Below are 7,000 nucleotides of genomic sequence, written 5' to 3' on the forward strand. Positions count from 1 at the left end.
AAATGGAATATTTCAAATCATAATCATAAAAATACTAGAATTCAAAATGAAAAAGGGTTTAGACATGGAAGTTAGATCTGGTCCTTGATCAGGAATGGAAAAGTGGAAAACACACCCTTATTCAAGGAAGGTCGAAGTTTTGTCAGTTGCCACCCTCCCCCACTCACCCCGCCCCCCCACAAAAAAGGAAAAGAAAAAGACCTACTCTGTAGAAACTTCCAAGGCCCATGAAGGCTTATTTACCTCTTCTTTGCCCAAATTCTCAAGGCCAATATAGTCTGATGTTGGAACTTCCAGCACATATAGAAGGTAGAGCACACAAGTGTGAGAGATTATCGTTAGAGTGTGAGCTTTTCTTTCTCCTACCATGGTCATTGAAACCTATTAAAGCAAATATTTTAAAGGTATTTGGGATTATTTCTTAATGCGTTGTTTGAAAGACTTTATTGTTGTGATGTACCTGTTAAATATATTACTGGTAATGGACCTGTTAAATATTGTGTACATTGTTTATGCCTTCTATGTGTTTGATAATTTGTCTCTTATGATACAAAAAAAAAAAGTCATCTGTGAAATTGAAATCCATTAATAACTAAGATTCCATATTACATATGTTCTTAGCTTAGTCTTGATATTTCTTATCGGTAACTTCCATTAACTTTGAGTTGGTAAATCCATTCCTGGTTGACAATATTGATTAAGACTCTTACCAGGAAGTGGTTTGTTTAACCAACATTTTAGACACTTAAACAAATCATCATCCATTTTACCTTCTCAAAAATGTGGCATTTGGCGATCTGCCCACAGGTTTTTTTGTCTTTAGTATGGCTTTGATGTTTCTACAAGCTGTAAGTATCCTAATTTATCGCTAGGATGCCCTTCCTTCAAGTTATTTTTATAACCAATCTAGGCTATTACGTATGGAAACTTGGGTTGAATCTCATGGTGCATACATTGAAATTGAAGTGAGTTGTAGCGATTTTGAGCTATAATGACAAAGCCAGCAACTGACATTTGATATAAAATTAATGTAGGCTGCATTAGTTTTTCTAGCCCTTCTAAGTAACAAAAGAAAGGTGATCTCATGAGCTTTAAATATCAATTGTGTATTTTTACTTCATTTAAGCTACCCCACAATTTCTCTGACCATTTGCCTGGGGAGAGAGAGAATTCTTGCAAGTGACTGTATTTTCTATGTGTAGCCTACATATACTTATGCGTACAAGATTTGCAATTCATCTATATAATACCTAAAAGCTTAAGCATAGTATTTATTATTATTATTATGCTCATGTTGAAACACATCAACATAGCATTTCGGTCTACTTCAATCCAATTGGTACATTCGTTTTATTTCGATCCACTTCAGTCCATCCGGTCCACTTTAGTCCATACAATTTGGTCCACTTCTGACCAATTCGGTCCACGTTGGTCTATTTCAATCTATTTTAGTCCATTTTGGTCCATCGGTCCATTTTGGTCCACTCTAATCCAATTCGGTCCGTTCAATTTACCTCAGTCCATTTTGTCCTCTTTGATGATGTTTTAGGAGGAGAAGATTATGTTAAAAGAGGAGCTATTTAATTGACAATTATGTCAAATTTTTAGTGTAATATTGATAAGTATCTTGACAAAATTATATTTTCTTATGTTATTAAAGTTTTGTATTTTTTTTCCTAATATTATATGATGGATTTGCTCATACATGCTTCCTTCTTTAGCCATTCAAGACATATAAAGGATGAATCATTTGTATGAAGTACTAGAAAAAAATCCAACCACACATTAATTTATTTACAAAATACCTCGCATTATATAATAATTGAATGTAAAATATATTATATTTTCTTAAAAAAATATACAAAATTTAAAACACTTTCTAATAACAAATATATAGATAGCTTAATTTACAAAATCTAATATATTGTATTGACTATACTTTATTAGAAAATAATCACTTCATTTTAAGAAGGGATTGAGACTAATACTTATAAGTCTCATATACTATTTTAATTTTTTAATTAACAGGAAAAAAAATCATCGAATATTTTTTTAAAAAATCATTAAATTTTTTTGGAGCATAGGGCAAATCTGCTATTAGTGTTTATAAAGCCTGCATGTAACAAAATTACAAAAATATTATTGAACCAGAATTCACTAACCACTTTTCTCAACAAAAAAAAAAAAATAATAATAATAATAATAAAAATCACTAAGCACTAAAAGTGTTTTTAATGGATTAAAACGCCAACACCGCAATAAAAGTAACATCTTATGATTCACATTAAAGGATTATTAGTAGGTAGACAAATCCAAAGTATAGCTCTTGTTAGATCTGATATTTTGATTAATTAAACTAATAAAATAGTTGACTCGCAATATTTTTTAAGACTAATTTGGGAATTTATGGCCAAGAGTCTTGTAACTTAATTGGTTTTTTTAGTATTTCTAACAAAAACATTTAGAGTTTAAATTTTCTATCTCCCATTGTAACTATTGAATTATCAAATAAAAAAAAACATGTGAACATATGGGTCCAGTTAATGAGTGCACTAGTGCATTCATTAAGGTTGATTTTTTAATTGCAATCGATTTCCTTTTTATAAGTACTCAAGTCACTTCAACCACTTCCTAATACAAGCATTGAGCTAAAAAACAATCATACAAGTGGGATTCGTTTAAAGCCTCCTTAACAAGTGTACAAGAGCATTGATTAACAAGCCAAAAAAAATTTACTTGAATAAAATTTTCTTTGAGAACTTCTCAAATATCTAGTAAAAACTAGAATCCAGACTTCTTTCCCTGAGTTTTCAAGGCTACTGTTAAGCTAGAACGATATCTAGTCTTACTGCATTTCCATTATGCATTCGGTGGTATCAGGGATCTACTCAATCAAAACCATTCTGCATCACCCTCAACCAGTTATCACAAAATGTTGAAGTGAATACTCTTAGCAAAGTTAGCTTAAATAGGAAATTATTGAGGTTTTAGCTAGTTATAGTTTCACTAAATTGTTATTGAGGTTGGTATGAATGGGTTATGAGCTTAGTCGCGGAAAAGGAATAAGTAAATGGGAAGACTAAAAATGCAAGTACAAAGACTAAGACTTAAATTGTTAGTGTTTGTGAGACACCCATTAGAATTCTATCATCTGAAGTGTAGACTACGATGGCTTTGTTGAAAATGATTGTGAAAGAAAGGAAAACGGAAGAGGTGCCCATTCCATTAGTGCTTCTTGAGTCATTAGCCAAAGTCATGATAGACCATAAGAAATCAACGAACCTGTCCTAAGAAATCAAGGAATCTATGATGGCTTTGTTGAGAACATAAATAAAAATTAGATAATATTAATAAAGTAAAAAAATGAAGATAACAAGTACAACTATGAGGTAGTTATCATCACTCTTTCATATAAAATACACACCTTCCAGCTCTGCTTTAAAGACATAATATATTTGCCTCTGATCTCATTTGGAATTATGAGGTGGTTAATATGGCTCTCTCAACACTTCTACTTCTTACTGCTCTTCTATTGTCTTTTTACTTCATCATCATCATCATCTATTGCCTCTACTTTGAAACCACTGTGCTCCCAAGACCAGTAGTTAGCATTACTCCATTTTAAGCAATTATTTACCTTTTCAGAATTTGCTTCTTATGATTGTAACCTTTTGGGTTATCAGCATTCTTATCCAAAGATGGAGTCTTGGAAAAAGGGCACTGATTGCTGCTCGTGGGATGGGGTTACTTATGATAGGGTGAAGGGAAACCTGATTGGCCTTGACCTCAGTTGCAGCTGGCTTCAAGGCACCATCCCTTTAAATAGTACTCTCTTTCTTCTCTCTCACTTACAACATCTCAAGCTTGCTTTCAATGACTTTGAACTTTCGTTGATTTCATCTGGGTTTGGTCAATTTACTAGGTTGAGATATCTTAACCTTTCAGGTTGTGTGTTTTCAGGCCAAGTCCCACTTCATTTATCGCACCTCTCCCCATTGGCCTCACTAGATCTCTCTCAAAATCATTTTGTTAGTCTCGAAACATTTGTTGTTAGAAGGCTTGCTAAAATTTGAAGATGCTAAGAGAACTTTATCTTGATTTGGTTGACATGTCTTCTGTTTCACTTAGGTCTCTGATGAATATTTCTTCTTCATTGACAACCCTTAGTCTCTTTAACTGTGAATTGCAAGGGACGTTACCAGTTGATATTTTTCGCCTACCAAACCTACTTACACTCTTTAACGTCTAATATTGAACTCAAAGGGTTTTCTCCATTGGTAAATTTGACAAGTCCCTTAAGGTTTTTGGATCTCTCTTACACTAATGTCTCAGGAGAATTACCAAAATCAATTGACAATCTAAAATTCTTAAGGAAATTGGGATTACGTCAATGCAATTTTAACGGCCCAATACCTGTATCACTCGGTAACCTTACACAACTCACTGATTTGGATTTATCTGAAAACCATTTTAGTGGTGAGATACCATCATCACTTTCAAACCTCAAGATGCTATCATACTTGGGTCTAGAATACAACAATCTCAATGGTAAGATCCCATAATCACTTTCATTTTACAATGTATAGTTTGTGCAAATTGTTTGAATCTCATAAAATTGCAATTTTGCAGGTTCATTTCCCTCATCAATTGGGATCCTCACAAAAGTTACTCAAATTTTCCTCCGATCTAACTACTTCACTGGTCAAATTCCATCACTTTCAAAGCCAAAGGATCTCAATCTTATTGACTTAAGATTCAACAACCTTAGAGGTAGAATTCCTGATTTTTTGACCAACCTCACAAGACTCACCAAAGTTTACTTGTCTTAAAACCAACTCACAAGTCAAATTGGTGAATTCCAAAGTAGCAATTCCTTACAAATTCTTAGATTGGAAAATAACAGGCTTTATGGTTCTATTCCAAAATCAATATCTAATCTTGTGAATCTTATAGAGCTTGATATTTCATCAAATGACTTGAGTGGCATTGTGGAATTTGATCAGTCTACAAAGCTCAAAGAACTTCAAACTCTTGATCTTTCATATAACAATCAATTATTGAGCATCAAAAGCAAATTTAATGATACCTTCCCTGCTCTTCAATCTTTGAACTTAGTTTCTTGCAACATAACCAAATTCCCAAATTTCATAAAACTGTCAAAAAGATTAGAAAACTTAGACCTATCTAATAATAGCATTTACAGTCAAGTCCCGGAATGGATGTTTGAAATTGGGGAGAATTTGGTATACCTAAATCTTTCTTATAATTTTTTATCAAGTATAGATAGACTTCCATGGAAGAATCTAAGGTTACTTGACCTTCAGGCCAATCTATTGCAAGGAAAGCTTCTTGTTCCTCCATTTTATACAAAAGTTTTTTCTATCTCACACAATAAATTGACAGGGGGTATCCCATCTATGATTTGTAATGTAAGTTCCCTTGCAATCTTTGACATATCTCACAACAATTTGGGTGGGCCACTTCCACAATGTTTGGGAAACTTCAGTTATTCTCTTTTAGTGATGGATTTGCAGATGAATAATTTTCATGGCATCATCCTTGATACTTTTTCATGGGGCTATAGCTTGACAACTCTTGTCTTAAATGGTAATCAATTTGAAGGGCTATTACCAAAATCTTTGGTTCGCTGTACAAGTCTAGAAGTTCTAGACCTTGGAAATAACAGGATAAATGATTCATTCCCTTCTTGGTTGGAAGCTCTATCAAATCTAAGGATTCTTGTCTTGGGATCTAATAGACTCCATGGTCCAATTGGAAATCATAAAACTGATGGGATGTTTTTCTCTTAACTACAAATTCTTGACCTCTCCCACAATGAGTTCATTGGCCTTTTACCAAGAAATTATTTTGAAAACATGAAAGGCATGAGGAGTATCGATGAAGATAAACCTGAACAACAATATTTGGGTGAATATTATCTTCACGAATATCCAACTGCAACTTATTATCAAGATTCAGTAGTGGTAACAGTAAAAGGATTGGGGATAGAAGTACTGAAAATCCTGACCATCTTCACAGCAATTGATTTATCAAGCAACAAATTCCAAGGAGAGATTCCAGAAGAACTTGGAAGGCTTAAATTTCTCCAACTGCTCAACCTTTCCCATAACAGCCTAACTGGACATATCCCATCATCTTTGGCAAATTTATTAGCACTTGAATTGTTAGATCTCTGTTCAAATAAACTCGGTGGGGAAATTCCCATGCAATTGACAAGCCTAACATTTTTGGCCGTGTTAAACCTTTTGCAAATCCAGTTTACTGGATCCATACCTCAAGGTAAGCAATTTGCTACATTTCAAAATGACTCATATAATGGGAACTCGGGATTGTGTGGATTTCCACTGTCATGGAAATGTAGTGCTGACGAGCCTCCACCTCCACCACTAGCATTAAATTTCCAAGAAGACAATAATGATTCAATGTTTGGAAATGGATTTGATTGGAAGGCTGTGTTGATTGGGTATGGATGTGGATTGGTGTTAGGATTAGCTATGGGATATGTTACGTTTAAAATGGGAAAACCGCAGTGGCCAGTAAGGTTGATTGAAGGAGAACAGAATGGAAAGGTGACAATGCCCAACAACCAAAGACCCAAGCGAAGAAGAAGTTAATGTGTGCTCTGAGGTAAGTGTGACAAAATCCTCTTTGAATTTATATTGTGTGGTTTTGTATAAACTTATCTAAGAAGTTAAAACAGTATTTTTGTGAAGTTCATAATCTGTAAGTTTTCTCTGTTTTGCATGCAAGGTATTGTAAAAAGTGATGAGGACCCTATTCTCTACTATGAATCAGTCAAGATTACTAGCTTTGACTTACAGGTGTTCATTAGAATGGCAACTATCAAGGAGTGGATCATGCTTGTATGAATTATGGTGTCGTTTCCTTATTCCTCAAAAAATCATTTTCAGATTTTATGTATGTACATTTGAGGGTATTCTATGTGTTTGTTTTAAAATTGTGTCGTGTGTTGGACTTA

General features: G+C 33.7%; 1 pseudogene; it reads left to right on the forward strand.

Moving 5' to 3' along the window:
- The first annotated feature begins 3,479 nt into the window (after positions 1–3,479).
- LOC142638428 (receptor-like protein 7) lies at positions 3,480–6,635 on the forward strand (annotated as a pseudogene).
- The last annotated feature ends 365 nt before the right edge of the window (positions 6,636–7,000 follow it).

Source organism: Castanea sativa, chromosome 6, assembly GCF_040712315.1.
Source record: "Castanea sativa cultivar Marrone di Chiusa Pesio chromosome 6, ASM4071231v1".
NCBI classification, from domain to species: domain Eukaryota; kingdom Viridiplantae; phylum Streptophyta; class Magnoliopsida; order Fagales; family Fagaceae; genus Castanea; species Castanea sativa.